This window comes from Oncorhynchus clarkii, chromosome 19 (assembly GCF_045791955.1).
Source record: "Oncorhynchus clarkii lewisi isolate Uvic-CL-2024 chromosome 19, UVic_Ocla_1.0, whole genome shotgun sequence".
Classification (NCBI taxonomy): domain Eukaryota; kingdom Metazoa; phylum Chordata; class Actinopteri; order Salmoniformes; family Salmonidae; genus Oncorhynchus; species Oncorhynchus clarkii.
The window spans coordinates 31,544,325-31,561,679 of record NC_092165.1 but is presented as its reverse complement, the minus strand read 5'-3'; the positions used below and the strand labels follow the sequence as shown (position 1 = coordinate 31,561,679).

The 17,355-nt window shown below is 40.6% G+C and overlaps 1 protein-coding gene across 5 annotated transcripts in view; it reads right to left on the bottom strand.

Moving 5' to 3' along the window:
• LOC139375039 (mirror-image polydactyly 1) overlaps window positions 1–17,355 on the bottom strand; it is a 107,758-nt gene that overhangs the window by 87,622 nt on the left and 2,781 nt on the right. The window contains exon 1 of one of the 5 annotated variants that reach the window (XM_071116410.1): window positions 4,368–4,492. The exons of 2 other annotated variants lie outside the window; for them this stretch is intronic. The gene's annotated coding sequence lies outside the window, so the exon portion shown is untranslated. Of the gene's footprint in view, window positions 1–4,367; window positions 4,493–17,355 lie in introns of those variants that run through there. 2 more of the 5 variants (XM_071116412.1, XM_071116413.1) reach the window with 2 other exon arrangements.

Here is a 17,355-nt window from a genome sequence, read left to right as displayed (position 1 = left end):
TTGCGCAAACTCTTCACAGTTGTGTTCTGTGGGTGTCACCGAGTAGACCGATACCCCATTTCATTGCTTCACATTCCAACCTTGTGTAACATTATCTAGTCTAAAAATGTCATGATTCCACCAATTGTAACCTTCTGCATCACTTTCAAAGAGGTACTTTTATTTTGAAGGCAAACCACAAATTCCACTATTGTGCCTAATCCTTATTATGGCTAACTTTACAACACATAACCCGGACTGGTAGGACCTTACTAGCCAGATGAAGCTAGCTGGCTGCTTATAACTGTAGCTTTGGGCAACAGGGTTAAGTAGCTGGCTATCTATTTAATTTCATGAACTGAAGTTCAATTTCAATAGGCAAACAACATGTGTCTACCTAGCTAATACCTACTCACAAGGATTCCTAAATCATTGCTAAGAATAATGAAAATGACTGCAGTTTCTACTGATCATTGTTTTAAGGCTGGTTGTATTGGTGCTAGCTAGGTGCCAAGCTAAAGCTAGCTACCCCAGAAGTTGCGGTCGAAAATAATCCTTTCCCACCAACTCGGTATTGTAAACACATCATTCGTGGCCGGTGTTTGGTTGTTTGCAGACTTTTTTGTACAGCTTTGACTGCTACTGATAGTAGTGGTGGCGATGTTGTCATTTTTAGCTAATATAGTCCGATTCCGATATGTTCACCAATATATCGTGCATCCCTAATCATCATACATTTTTTTTGTTGTCTTTTGTTTGGAGTGCTCCATGTGAGCAATGAGCATGTGTCTGGTTTCTCTGTCCTGCTAACATTGAGAGAATGCACACGCCTGAGCAAGCATAGAAGTACCTGGCCTCCTGCGCGGAAATGTAGTTAAGTGTTTAACATCCATTACGAATGATAATATATTAAAACTATTGTTCATCACAGTAAGCTATTTGAAAAATCTTTCCACCCAATACACCCCTCGATAATCATCAATCCTTGGTGTGAAAGAGCAATGGAAGTTATAGGCCTACTGCTGCATTGGCCTATAGGCTATGAGTTCCATGCGCTCATTTCTTTAGCCACCAATGGATCACGATGTATCAATGTGTCCATATGGCAGAGGCTGGTGATCTCGCATTAGTTGACTTTTACCTTTTTATAATTTTCATTTCTATTTTTATAATTAACCACATGACAATGAGTTTGATAATCAAAAACATTATTATTGAAATTAAACTGTTCATTGAAAATGTGCATATGAAAATTCAAAACTGGCACGCAAAACTAGAGAAACGGAAGGATAAATTGTACGTTTCCCCAAACTTGAAACTCACACTCCGCCGATGAAGTCTTTATAAAAATAATTGCCTCCATGTTTCCATGGTGGGATTTTGCCTATTGGCTACTTTGAAGCAAGGTAAGACATGCCTCATAATATGATAATAATATGAAATAAAACATTCAGGTTTCAAACAATTATGTTTTCAAAATGCATACTGCCTCCAGCTCACATTGTAAAGGGGTGAGTGGCGCGCTGATAGCCTGTTGCCTGCACTTGAATGGGGAATGGGAGGTGCGCATCAATTACAAGTTGATAAATAAAAATAGTAGATATTTTTAATTGTGCACCAAAACTGTTTTTAACCCACAATTGCATTTAGAATTTTTGCACAATGAAGGGGCTTATAAAAGCACCTGTTTTACTCCAGCAGCAACCAGCTGAGGAGCTTCAGGAGAAATCTCTCTCAAAATAGGCTCTGTATCCTGTGGGCGTGTGATAGTTGTGTTGGATAAATAAGATACATGATGACTAATGAAAATACACACAGGCCAATTTATACTGAACAAAAATGTAAACGCACATGTAAAATGTTGATCCCATGTTTCATAGGCTGAAATAAAAGATCCCCGAAATGTTCCATACGCACAAAAAGCTTCTTTCTCTCAAATTCTGTGCACAAATGTGTTTACATCCCTGTTAGTGAACATTTATACTTTGCCTGACAGGTATGGCATATCAAGAAGCTGATTTTTGTAGATTTTACCCAATTGTCTCACTAATTTCTAGACCTTGTCTCATCGCTGCAACTCCTCAATGGGCTCGGGAGAGGCGAAGGTCGAGACACGCATCCTCCAAAACATGACACGCATAGCTACCTACTTCTTAACACTGCTCGCTTAACCCGGAAATCAGCCGCACCAATGTGTCAGCATACGGCTTTCAATAAAACAAAGAATTGTTCAACAATTCGTAGATTTCTCAATTGCTCTTTGACTGACAACGGGAACAGAGCTAGCAGTGCACAATGACACGTCACATGACCCGTTTTTTTTCTTCCAGCTTTCCAGTTCTAGACTGCACAGAGAGGGAGGGGGAGAAGGTAAACTCCACCTAACTGGTTTCAATGTATGGAATCACTTGGGAAATGTTGGATTTTAGGTAAACTTCCTATTTAAGGGTTAAGTGTAGGCACTCAGGACCAGAAGATAGGATATGCATAAAATTATATATATTTGGATAGAAAACACTCGAATGTTTCCAAAACTGTTAAAATAGTGTCTGTGAGTATAACAGAACTGATTTGGCAGGTGAAAACCTGAGAAAAATCCATTCAGGAAGTAGGATTTCTTTGTTGTTGTAGTTTTCTATTCAATGCCATTACAGTATCCATTGACTTAGGACTCAAATTGCAGTTTATATACCTTCCACTAGATGTCAACAGTCTTTAGAAATTGTTTCAGGCTTGTATTCTGAAAAATGAGGGAGTAAGAGCAGTCTGAATGAGTGGACCCTGCCGTGTCACAGAGCTTTTTCATGCGCACGACCGAGAGAGTGCCTTTCTTGTTTACTTTTTATATTGACGACGTTATTGTCCGGTTGAAATATTATCGATTATTTAGGCTAAAAACAACCTGAAGATTGATTATGAACATCGTTTGAAATGTTTCTACAAACTTTACGGATACTATTTGGATTTTTTGTCTGCCTGTTGTGACTGCATTTGAGCCTGTGGATTACTGAAGAAGACACGCAAACAAAACAGAGGTTTTTGGATATAAAGACACTTTATCGAACAAAAGGAACATTTATTTAATAAATTAATGTCTTCTGAGTGCAACCATATGAAGATCATCAAAGGTAAGTGATTAATTTTATCTCTATTTCTGACTTGTGTAACTCTTATACTTGGCTGGTTACTGTTTGTAATAACTTGTCTGATGGGCTATGTTCTCAAATAATCGTAAGGTATGCTTTCGCCATAAAGCATTTTTGAAATCTGAAATCTGTGGTTGGATTCACAAGAAGTTAATCTTTAAAGCTATGTAAAATAGTTGTATCTTTTCTGAATTATTATAATGAGTATTTCTGTATTTGAATTTGGCGCTCTGCAATCTCACTGGATGTTGGCCAGGTGGGACGCATACCCTAGAGAGGCTAAGGTATGGGTGAACGTTTGGGATAGGGTTAAAACATAAAATAAAATGAACAGTGTCCACCACTGGAATCAAACACACAACCTTCTGATCCAGAGTTATTGGATAGGGCTATAACAAAAAACTGTGTCCACCATGCATGATCCAGAGTCATGGGATTACACCCATCCACCATCCCTGCCCACAACACCCTAGCAAAACCCAAGTCTACTTGATGGTAATAGGGCCAACTGTTTCCCTTAGTGGCCGGTTTTGAAGGCATTTGCTGAACTCCTAATGCATAGACGTCCAATTTCGAAGTCAATATTGAACAATCTCCCCGAGTAAACAATGATGTCCTAGTACATCGCTATTATGCACCCTACTTTTTTCCACTAAAATAACAGTCTGGTCTGTGTTTGAGGGGTTCACATACTGAAGTAGGGATTCACACCATACCATATCTTATTTTGTACAGTCCTAAATGCATAGTACAACATTGTTTTGCTGCCCAAACTCAAGTTGACTAGGCTACATTATAGAAATCAGATACCATTTGTATTGTACACTTTCTTGACAGCCAAATAACGTTATGCGATGCAGTATTATAACAAGCATATTATACCCCTATACCTATATTTGCTGTGGCATGCCTAAAATATGTCAAATAGTTGACATGGAAGCTATAGTCAAACCCTAACTTTGAGTTAGTGTGGCTATCTTGTTCTTAATCAAAGTTTTGCACACATTTCGAATCTAAAAACATTCGCCACGTGTACAAATATCATAAATGAATATGCTGCTTTCTCAGCCGCGAGTGTCAAGCAAAGATCCACCCCCTAGGTTAAGCTAGGTAGCTATCAAGCTAAAGTTAACAAGCAAAGCTAGCTAGCTAACTTCATTGAAAAATAGCTAATGTAGCTAGCTGACCATGTAACTTTTCTTTTCACAAGACAGTATAGCGTTACATTGTTGAATCACTTACCACAAAATCAGAAATGTGACCAGAGACCAGTTTATCTGTGCCAATAAAAACCTATTTAAGTATTTACGCAACTGATAGCACACCGCTACAGTGCTTACAGTGGTTTCTGTGGATTGAGGAAGTTTACAATCCAAGTGGAATTTTGTTATTGTATAACTGTTGTCCACCAGGGAGCAGTCGATGATTAGCTCAACTAAATCATTCATAAACATCAATACACATACTTCTCCCACGAATGTTGAGAAAAGAGAAAGAACTGAATTAAATGTATGAATGTAAAGAAAGACACGGAAACACACCCTTCTGTTATAGATTAGGGCCGTTTGCAGGTGGAAATGTAGCCAGAATTGATGGCAAGTTAACTGCTGAACTTTAAAAAATATACATATATATATTTAACCTTTATTTAACTAGGTAAGTCAGTTAAGAACTAATTCTAGGCCAGCCTAGGAACGACATAGTTTGTTTACCAGCGTATTACCGATTAAATCTCTTCATTTTGAAATGAGTATGACTAGTGTATAAAATCTTCCTGTAGATGTTTATGATGAGTTGTGCACTTCCACCACTCCCGCTGCGATTACACTCCGCCACAGGAGGTGGCAGTATTTTTGCGTGTTCAGTGCGGCTGCTGTTGTACGTAAAGGCATTTTCTTGTTGGTTGGTGAATGACTGGGATGTGCTGAAACACATCAGACGGAGTTGTTATAAAGGAGTTTTTAACACAATGAGTTCAATAGGAACTGGGGTAAGTTTGATAGCTAAGATACTGCACGTTATACATTTGTATGCTACCAAACGAAAGGTTTGGTTAACTTTTTAGCACCAGCTCATTCTTGGACAAGTTAGCAACAAAGTTAGCCAACTTGCTAACGTTAGCTAACTGTGGCTGTTCTGTGGTAGTTTTAGGTTTTACAGTAGTAGATAACCAATAACACATTAAATTACGTCATTCGTTTAAGATCTATAATCCTATGTAGAGTGAAACACATTTTACATTGGTTACTGCTACCTACCTAAGTAACGTTAGTTATTTCACTACAGAACTAGCAAGCTAACTAGTTGTCATGCCTGCTGACTCACTTGTACGGCAGCTTGCTAGCTAAATTAGCAATGCTGGTTGAACTAAATCGAAATTGAAACAAATTCAACCAAATGGTGTTGGGTATTGGTTGCTCTCCTATCACTAAACAAATGTTTTATTTCACCACTGGGTAAATGGAATTTCACAACATGATATTTACAAGTTCTTTAATCTTTTAAAAAGCTAGAAAGACGCGCTGGCACCTGTAAAGTAAAAATGGGATTACTCAAATTGTAATGCCACATGCACAAATGTCTTAATTGCAAACTCAAAACCCAACAGTGCAATAATCAATAACAATATATTACTAGAAAAAAAGCACACGAGGAATATTAAATATGAGATACGCAATGAAGTAAGTAATTAAGCATACTATATACAGGAAATATTTAAGTCAGTTCCAGTACCATATTTACATGTGCCGGGATACTGGAGTGATGGAGGTAGATATGTATAGGGACAAGGCAACAGGATATAAGATAGAGTAGCAGCATCTTGCAGGTGTGTAGAGTCAAGTATGTGCATATTATGTGTGAATGAGTGTGTAGGGCCCTGTGAGTGTGCATAGACGTGCAAAATATTGAAATAAAAGGTCAATCAAGATACAAGGTTAACACGGTCAGTGTAGCTATTTTATCAGTTGTATTGCTTGTGGATAGAAGCTGTTCAAGAGCCTGTTGGTGTCAGATTTGATGCACCGGTACCTCTTGCAGTGAGGCAGCAGAGAAAATAGACTATGGCTTGGGTGGTTGGGGTCTTTGAGGATTTTCAAGGCCTTCTTTTCACATTGCCTGATATAGAGGTCCCCGATGGCAGGGAGCTCAGCACCAGTGATGTACTGGGCTGTCCGCACAATACTCTAGCGCCATACCAAGTAGGGATGCAGCCAGTCAATATGATCTCACTAGTACAGCTGTAAAACATTTCCAGGAGGGCCCATACCAAACTTATTCAACCTCCTGGGGGGGGGAAGTGGCACTGTCGCGCCGCCTTCATGACTGTGTTTGGACCATTTGTAAGTCTTTAGTGATTTGGACACAGAGGTACTTGGAAGTTCTCTACCTGCTCCACTACCGCCCTGTCGATGTGGATGGGGGCGTGCCCCCCCCCCCCCCCCCCTTGTTTCCTGTAGTCCATGATCAGCTTCTTGGTCTTGCTGACATTGAGGGAGAGGTTGTTGCTTCGGCATCCCACTGCCAGGTCACTGACCTCCTCCCTGTAGGCTGACTCATCGTCGCCGGTGATCAGGCCTACCACCATCATGTCGGCAGCAAACTTGATGATGATGGTGTTGTCGTGCGTGGCCACACAATCGTGGGTTAACATTCAGGCCTATCATGAAGCTACTTCCATGGTTTTTGCTAGCTAATATTTTGAAAATTGACACCCTTGAGTTTGGTTAGATTGATGTAAAGGTATGAAGTCTGGCAGTTCCTGTCAATCACAAGTGTAGCTATGTTATCTCAACAGCGGTGGCCTTCAAAATATAACATCTAAAACTCTTTCCTTTTCTAGTATGACTTGTCTGCCTCCACCTTTTCACCTGATGGAAGGGTATTCCAGGTGGAATATGCCATGAAGGCAGTAGAAAACAGCAGGTATATTATTATCCTTTCCTGTTTAAGTGTTTTCAATGCAGTACCCACATGATGGAAAATAACCCATGTGTCTCAATTTGTTGGTTCTTGTTCTTTCTCCTTACAGCACAGCAATTGGGATCCGATGCAAGGATGGGGTTGTGTTCGGTGTTGAGAAATTGATTCTCTCCAAACTTTATGAACAAGGCTCAAACAAGCGCATCTTCAATGTTGACCGTCACGTAGGAATGGTATGTATTTATCCAGACCACATCCATAGTGTAATAACGGGTAGAATGTTGACCAACAACTGATGCGCACATAACCAGAAAAACAGATGGGTTGTCTTATAATCAAAGGATTATTGACAACATGTAAGCTATATTTCTGAGCTTGTCTGCAAATCTTTATTGAAAACATAAAAACATTTACTTAATGCACTTGTTTTGTTACAGTTATTGGTTGGCTAGCTGGCTAACCCTAGCTACATTAGCATAGACGTGACAAGCGACTAAACACTTCAAAACAGGAGATGGGTTTCAAGAACAAAATACAGCTAGCTGAAACAAGCCTTCTACAATTAACCACACACCAGCTTCTAGTCAATGTTGCTAGCTATCTGACTGATCAGAGTGACAATACACAGACTTTTACCTTTGGGAATTTGTCATGATGTTGTCAACCCCATATATTAATCTTGAAAGATCTTAGAGAGGGACTGAATTCTGCTGCTCTTTAAGAAAAACTGGATTTGGGTATTGGGGATGTGGTTGGGTGTGACATGTTTGGCCCTCTTGACTCATGGTAGAAAAATGTCACTCTCAAAATAGTCAGAATGAATCTAATAATTTTTTTTGTCAAAGGTCTTAGTTGTGCAATTTTACATCTAGCTAAAAGTATTTGGTGCAGTATCTCTAGTTAAATGTGCATGAAAACTACCTAGTACTGCAATCCTGACACTATTGACGCGGCCGCTGCTTCCCTTATTTCTGACAAAACTAGCTACACACGGTTTATCATTGCCCAAAATCACAAGCTAGTTTAATCAATGAAGCTAGCTAGTAGCACATTGAGCAGACAAATCCGCTTATCAAGTCACTGGTGAGTGGCATAGTGCTTCGGTGCCATTTTTACAACTTTCTCACTATTACCGAGGTGTGAGTCTGGAGGTCTGTGTGGCGCTCTGTGATGGAGCAGTGACTGTCTGAGGAACGGGCTATCGTACTGTAGTGACATGGGCTGGATAGAATCAGTCTGTCTTTAGAACTGGTAATAATTGCTTATTTGCTCTGCAAAATAATAGAACAATATTATTTCTATAATAAAGCTGTGATTGAGACTTTCATTGTTATTTTTGAAAGCCACAAAATTTAGGAGAAAATCTTCGTAGGCTAGAATATTTGGGAAATAACGATGTAGATGTCCTGGAGGGCAGGCAGTGTGCCCCCGGTGATGCGTTGGGCTGACCACACGCACCACCCTCTGGAGAGGCGGTTGCGTCCGGTGCTGTAGCTGTACCAGGCAGTGATGCAGTCCAACAGGATGCTCTCAATGGCGCACCTGTAGATGTTTGCGAGGGTCTTTGGTCCTACAAAGCTGACTTGTTCAGCCTCCTGAGGTTGAAGAGGCGCTGTTGCGCTTCACTACACTGTCTGTGTGGATGGGTTATTTCAGTTTGTCAGTGATGTGCATGCAGATAAACTTGATGCTTTTCACCCTCCACTGCTACCCACGTGGTTAAATGTCTTTACGTCGGCCGCGGAGAACGAGAGCTCGCAGGAGCGAAGGAAGTAGCAGAATGGAGGCGTGATTGGATTTGCCAAAGGGGGGGCGGGAGAGTAGCAATGGTCAAGATTTCTTGATGAGCGAGTTGCGCAGACGATGTGTTAAAGCTTTGGTTGCATTTTCCTCATATTTGCTTTTAGGGGGCGGTGGTACGAACATAGGATCCAATTCAGGAATGTCTCATTTTTGGTCAAAATGCTGGTGAGTGACTGCTAATCTAATATCCAAAAGTTATTTTCGTCTATAGGTAATAATGCTCGAAATGTTCTGAGCAAATAATACGAAATAACACACACAAAATACTGCGAAGTTGGCTAGGAACAGGGTGACCATATCTGTTGGCGCCATGTCTGTTGGAGCCTATCGAATAGAAAACACAAGATGGTTAAGGAGTATCCATTATAAAAAAATGAATAGGTTTAGGCTATAGCCCATGCATCCAACAGAGGGAGATAGATTTTCTGACTGGACATTTTGGGGTGCTTTGGTATAATTTCTCGCTTTGTCTAGCCTACATTCCTCTCTTGCGTTCTGTATAAATTTTTTATTGAAATGGGCTAATTACTCTTAATGTCACTTGTGTGCTGCGGGACTGTTCTTTACTGTGGGGCGCCAGTCAAGTTCAAATAGGCTAAACCATCGTGTGTCACATCACAACGTCGTCACAATTTACGAATGCTGTCAATCATCGGAAATAGACGATGTTATTGTAATAGCGCTCAACCTTACTTTCAACACAACATTGGTAACGCGTTGTCTTATCTAAACAAGTATGAGGCGCTGTGTAATGTGGGCAAGTCTGTCTGTCTAGTTTCTGCCGTACGCTTGAATAGAGTTGCAGAGCAAGGAAAACGACTAATTCAAAGTCTCCGAGCGTGCACCGCTAGCAATTTCACACCGGTTACATAGGATGATCGAAATGGATCTAGGAATGGAACAGCTTCCATAAATCTCGCAAATCTCTTGTTTTGGAAAGTACTGACTTTGTGACAAATTATGCTGTTAACACTTTGTAGTCCATTTCTACAGTTGTCAATGTTTCTGACTAATATCGAATATCAATGCAACAGACAGTTTTCAACCAGAGTTTTTTGGGGTTCACCTGTTTTTAAAGCAGTTAATCTCATAGAAAGGGCGAATAACATTTGAACCTGCCTTTAACTCATTAAAATGACTCAGCGATTATACAACGCTGCCACGAGCACCACAGATATTGCAGATAAGCGCGATGCACTCTATCTGGTATGGCCAAGAATGTGTTTCATGCTGCTGCCACATCATTGCTGCTGGACCATAACAATGGAGAAGTTAAGTATCAAGCCTAACACTCTTAGTTGTTGTGGAAGTCGTCCCGATTCTGCTGTTTACTTTGTGCATTGCTGAATCTACCTTTTAACTTTCTTACCCATAGGCAGTGGCTGGACTACTGGCTGATGCTCGATCCCTGTCTGAGGTGGCCAGAGAGGAGGCCTCCAACTTCAGATCCAACTATGGACACAACATCCCACTGAAGGTAAAAAAAATAATTGTTGCTATTCATCAGTGTTTCCCTCAAACTCCTCCTCGGTTACCCTGTCAGTTCCACATATTTGATATTTATTTATTTTTATTTTACCTTTATTTAACTAGGCACGCCTGTAAGAACAAATTCTTATTTTCAATGACGGCCTAGGAACTGTTGTTCTGCCTGTTCGGGGGCAGAACAACAGATTTGTACCTTGTCAGCTCGGGGGTTTGAACTTTCAACCTTCCGGTTACTAGTCTAACGCTCTAATCAGTAGGCTACCCGGCTGACCCATATATTCCATTACAGGACTACCACGCCTGATTCAACTGGTTAACTGTGACTGCTAACCTATTTTGGTGACATTCTGAATTGCTTTGTCCCTAAATCCTATGGACAGTCATATTCTTTGAATTGCATATAATCTCTCTTTACAGTATCTCTCAGAGAGAGTGGCCATGTACGTTCATGCCTATACACTATACAGTGCCGTGCGGCCGTTTGGATGCAGCTTCATCTTGGGCTCTTACGATCAAGATGATGGTCCTCAGCTGTACATGGTTGATCCCTCTGGAATCTCATTTGTGAGTTAGGTTTTGTGTGTTTATCACTAAACTAACTGTTGTCTAATGTCATTAACTTACTGTTGTCACACTACACTCTTAGGGCTGGTTTCCCAAATCAAGGTTAAGACTAGTCTAGGAGTAAGGGGCATTCTCAATGGAGATATTACAATGAGCATGTGGTTTACTCCTTGACTAGGTTTAATCTGGGTCTGGGAAAATCGCCATTTAAAGGCCCCAGTGCAGTCAAAAATGTATATATAAAACACAGGAAAATCAAAAATGTATATATAAAACACAGGAACATCACATTTCCACACAGGTTAGAATAATATTGTGAAAATTATAATGCCCTTTTAGTGTAAGAGCTGATTGAAAAGACTGCATGAGCTTTCAGCACGTTTTGGTGTTATCGAGTTTTGGCCTACCATGGTGACATCACCATGCGGTAAATTAGTGAATAGGCCAATAAGAAAGGGTTCAAAACCTTTCTACCAATAAGTTAGTATTCTGTTTTTTCCCTCCCCAGACAGGCCTAGCAAAATTCTTGCTTGAGAAATTTCATTTTTTACCATTTTAATTGAAAGTACTTCATTGTTACCCAGAAATTATTTAAATGGTAAGATTAAAAAGATTGACCTTTTAAGGTGTTTGGAAATTTGCAATGTATTCTCAGAAGGGAATGTTTGTTTTACCATCTCTATATGTCATCATGCAGCCTCAAAGTGATGTGAAATGTGTAACGTTGTTGTGAAAATGTTCAAGATGGCCACTGAAATGTTTGTTTTATTAAGGGTTACTGGGGATGTGCTATTGGAAAAGCCAAGCAAGCCGCCAAGACAGAAATTGAAAAGCTTCAGGTAAGAATATTAATTTAGCCAAGTTGTCCAATTTCATAAAACATGGGAATATCTTCATTGTTTATCTTTGTATGTCATTGCCATCAACAGATGAAAGACATGACCTGCAGGGAGTTGGTAAAGGAGGTGGCCAAAATGTAAGTGTTTTTTATTTTATTAAAGGAATACACCTACTGTTGCTCATTCTCATAAATAGCCTTCAATCAAGGCACTGTGTATTACTCATATGTACTGTTGTATTTTTGGTTTTGTAGAATCTACATTGTACACGATGAAGTGAAAGACAAAGCGTTCGAGTTGGAACTCAGCTGGGTTGGAGAAGGTAATGCAGCTTTCTCTTATATACACTGAGTGTACAAACCAGACACCTGCTCTTTCCATGACAGACTGAAAGCTATGATCCCTTATTGATGTCACTTGTTAAATCCACTTCAATCAGTGTAGATGAAGGGGAGAAGACGGGTTAAAGAAGGATTTGTTTTTAAAGACGGGAAAGACGGATGATTTAAGTGCCTTTGAACGGGTTATGGTAGTAGATGCCAGGTGCACCAGTTTCTGCCAAGAACTGCAACGCTGCTGGGTTTAACGCTCAACAGGTTCCCGTTTGTATCAAGAATGGTCCACCACACAAAGGACAATCCAGCCAACTTGACACAACTGTGTGAAGCATTGGAGTCAACATGTGCCAGCATCCCTGTGGAATGTTTTGAGACCTTGTAGAGTCCATGTCCTGACGAATTGAGGCTGTTCTGAGGGCGGGGAGGGGGGGCTGAAGGCAGGCATCATCAGCTTGTCACACACCGCTTTGCATTTTCAAAACATATACTTAATTGTTTGAAACCTGAAAGTTTTACTACATACTATGAGGCATGTCTTACCTGGCTTCAAAGTAGCCTAGCCAAAATCAGACCATATCTGTGAAAGCAATTATTTTATATAAACTTTCTTTCATTGTCCAGTAACCAAAGGCACACTTCTAGTCATATTAGCAACCCATGCTAGTAGTTGCATATTCAACCACCCCTCTTTCTAAATTTCAAAAATATATTTTCATCTGTCACATGAAACCGACGGCATGTGCAGTGAGCTTTTGATAACTGTGATTTTCTGCTAATTGCATTATGGAATGAACATTTGCGCTTGTGCGCATTGCTGCACTTATGTGAAGAAATAATGGTTCATCAACATTAAGCTAAACGTTCTGATCTGTTGCGTCACTCATTCCTTTTTTCCCTCTATTTTCTTTTATGTAGCCTATGCCTATTGGTTGTGTGAATTTGGGACCTATCGTCCCACAACTGTCCCAGAGTCTGTTTTGGAATAGGCTATTTCTTTCTCAACAAGCTGACCAATAGAATAGGTCAACTTTTCTACTATGGGGGATAGCAGATTGAGATAGGCTAGTGATTTTGCTGTTTGTTACTGGTCTTGTTGGCTGAGGAAAAGTAAATGTGGACAGGTATTCTAACATCAAAGTGCGCGTCAGAATTTGGTAAGAAGGAATTGTTGCAACCTGACTTGCATGTTCTGTTAATATGAATTACCATAATCGAAATGTCATTCTGGGCACCGTGGGTGGATGCCCTAATCAGGTTATGCACCCAATCCAAAAGGGTCTGGTAAATTTCTTAAATGTCCGCTAAATTAAAATTATGCCGGTCAAATGTCCGGCGCCTCATTTTTCTAACGGAAACCCTGGCGTGAGCAGTGTTCCACTCAAATCTGAAAGTTAACCCAGCTCATAACAAAGTGATGTATTGCATGCATGTGCAGTCATGGCCAGCTACGTGATGGGCCATCGCCCGATCCAGTCAAGTCAATGTTGTGCATAACTTATGACCTTCATTTCGCTTCACCAGTGACAAATGGAAAGCACGAGCTGGTTCCTAAAGACATCAGGGTGGAGGCAGAGAAGTATGCTAAGGTATGTACCATGACCACCAGTTTGTTGCATGGCATTTCTGTGACCTGGGTTCAAAACAACAGTACCTTAAAAGTATTCTTTCCACATTTTATGGTTAAAAACTGAATGTAAAATGGAATAAATTGAGATTGTGTCATTGGCCTACACACAATATCCCATAATCAGTCTAAGTATTCAACACCTTTTATGACGAGCCTAAATAAGTTGAGTAAAAATGTGTAACTCACATGATAAGTTGCATGGACGCACTCTGTGTGCAATAATGGTGTTTAACATATTTTTTTGAATGACTTCCTCATCTCTATACCGTACACATACAGATAATTGTAAGGTTGAGCACTGAATTTCAAACAGATTCAACCACAAAGACCAGGGAGGTTTTCCAATGCATTGCAAACAAGGGTAGATGGGTAAAAAAAGCAGACATTGAAATATCCCTTTTGAGCATGGTGAAGTAATTGATTATACTTTGGATGGTGTATCAATACACCCAGTCACTAGAATGATACAGGTGTCCTTCTGTTAACTCAGTAGCCGGAGAGGAAGGAAACTGCACAGGGATTTCAACATGAGGCCAATGGTGACTTTAAAACAGTTAGTTTATTGGCTGTGATGGGAGAACTGAGGATGGATACACAACATTGTAATTACTCCACAATACTATGCTAATTAACAGAGCAAAGAAATTAACTTCATGTCCTGAATAGAATGCGTTATGTTTGGGGAAAATCCAGCAGTGATCAACAACCAATTTAAGAGTTTGAATTTAAAAGGAATAATCCGCAAATATTGTACAAACCAGCTGTAAAGCTCTTAGAGACTTACCCAGAAATAATCACTTTCTGAAGGCACTGTATGTCTATGGATCGAACTCGGGTTTCCTGTGTGCCACAAGACTGTTAGCCTTCTGAGCTAAATCCTAGGTTTTAGCCCAGGGAGCTAACTAGTCTTCAGGTCCCAGGCAAGGTTACTCATCACACGAGCGTGGTTCACTAAACCACCATTATACAGTATCTGTTAGTGTTGCACGGCGTACCGAAACTATAACAAGAAAAACGGTTGGGTATTAGAAGCGAAAGGAACAAATTCTATCAGATGTCTCATGTTTGAAAATATGATAAATTTGGACAAACGATTACAAGACTATAACAGAATGCATCAGTGTTTGTATTCCCTGCAGCTTTCTGAAGAAGCATCGACACAGGAATGCCTGTCTGGGTGTGCATATGTTGACCACTTTGTGTAGCCGTTAGAAGGGTTGGGTACGTTACTTTCTAGATGTAGTCAGTTAGTTACAAGTTACCTGTACAAAATTGTAATCAGTAACATAACTTTTGGATTACCCAAACTCTGAATGTAATCTGCTTACTTTCCCCTTAAGAGGCATTCGACGAAGACAAAAAGTTTTGGGAATGACAAATATAAACTTTCCCAAAGTCTGCTGCCTCAGTTGGCAATTTGCATATATTACAGAATGTTATGAAGAGTGATCAGATGAATTGCAATTAATTGCAAAGTCCCTCTTTGCCATGCACCCCCCCCCCCCAAAAAAAAATCCACTGCATTTCAACCCTGCCACAAAAGGACCAGCTGACATGTCAGTGATTTTCTCGTTAACACAGGTGTGAGTGTTGACGAGGACAAGGCTGGAGATCACTCTGTCATGCTGATTGAGTTCGAATAACAAACGGGATGCTTCAAAAGGAGGGTGGTGCTTGGAATCATTGTTCTTCCTCTGTCAGCCATGGTTACCTGCAAGGAAACACGTGCCGTCGTCATTGCTTTGCACAAAAAGGGCTTCACAGGCAAGGATATTGCTGCCAGTAAGATTGCACCTAAATCAACCATTTATCGGATCATCAAGAACTTCAAGGAGAGTGGTTCAATTGTTGTGAAGAAGGCTTCAGAGCGCCCAAGAAAGTCCAGCAAGCGCCAGGACCGTCTCCTAAAGTTGATTCAGCTGCAGGATCGGGGCACCACCAGTACACAGCTTGCTCAGGAATGGCAGCAGGCATATGCATGCACAGTGAGGCGAAGACTTTGAGGATGGCCTGGTGTCAAGAAGGGCAGCAAAGAGGCCATTTCTCTCCAGGAAAAATATCAGGGACAGACTGATATTCTGCAAAAGGTACAGGGATTGGACTGTTGAGGACTGGGGTAAAGTCATTTTCTCTGATGAATCCCCTTTCCGATTGTTTGGGGCATCCGGACAAGCTTTTTTCCAGAGAAGACAAGGTGAGCGCTACCATCAGTCCTGTGTCATGCATCCTGAGACCATTCATTTGTGGGGTTGCTTCTCAGCCAATGGAGTGGGCTCACTCACAATTTTGCCTAACACAGCCATGAATAAAGAATGGTACCAAGATATCCTTCGAGAGCAACTTCTCCCAACCATCCAGGAACAGCCTTTTCCAGCATGATGGAGCATAAGGCAAAAGTGATAACTAAGTGGCTCTGACAAACTCCAAGCATTGAATATGCAAGAATGGGCTGCCATCAGTCAGGATGTGGCCCAGAAGTTAATTGACAGCATGCCAGGGCGGATTGCAGCGGTCTTGGAAAAGGGTATTTTTTTGACTCTGCAAATATTGACTCTGCATCAACTTCATGTAATTGTCAAAAGCCTTTGGCACTTATGAAATGCTTGTAATTATACTTCAGTATTCCATAGTAACATCTGACAAAAATATCTAAAGACACTGAAGCAGCAAACTTTGTGGAAATGAATGTCATTCTGAAATCTTTTGGCCACGACTGTAGACTAGCCTAACGTTACCCGTCTGGATCTACAAGCTGTTGGCTACAGCGCACGTCCTAAAACCAGATTTGCTATTTAACCCAAGTTTGTGACAACTATCGGTAGAGGTGAAAATGCGATGGAAACGCATATCACTTTTAGATATTTATTTAGTGAAATAATAATTACATTGTGTGCACTACCTCAACCACGCACTGATTTTATCCGCAACATGTCCATGTGGTGGAAACGTGCACATTTTCTTTGGATTTTAGAATATTTGCATTTAAATCGATCGCCAATTGGATGGAAACCTAGCTAGTTACATTTAATGTTACGTTCACATGATGATAGTAATAAGTCTTCAGGCAGATGGAAAGGCTTTCCCAAAAATCTTCTCAATTACAGTGCATTCAGAAAATATTCAGACCCCTGGACTTTTCCCACATTTTGTTACAGCCTTTATTCTAAAATTGATTACATTGTTTTTTCCCCCTCAACAATCGACACACAATACCCCATAATGACAAAGCAAAAATAGGTTAACATTCTTTTAAAAAAATTATTAAAAATAAACTGACATTTACATAAGTATTCAGACCCCCTACTCAGTAATTTGTTGAAGCACCATTGACAGCGAGTACAGCTTCGAGTCTTCTTGGGTATGACGCTACAAGCTTGGCACATCTGTATTTGGGAAGTTTCTCCCATTCTTCTCTGCAGATCCTCTCAAGCTCTGTCAGGTTGGATGAGAGTCGCTGCACAGCTATTTTCAGGTCTCTCCAGAGATGTTCAATCGGGTTCAAGGCCAGGCTCTGGCTTCGCCCCTCAAGGACATTGAGACTTGTCCCAAAGCCACTCCTGCTTTCTCTTGGCTGTGTGTCCAGGGTCGTTGTCCTGCTGGAAGGTGAACCTTCCCCCCAGTCTCCTGGCTTGAGCGCTCTGGAGCAGGTT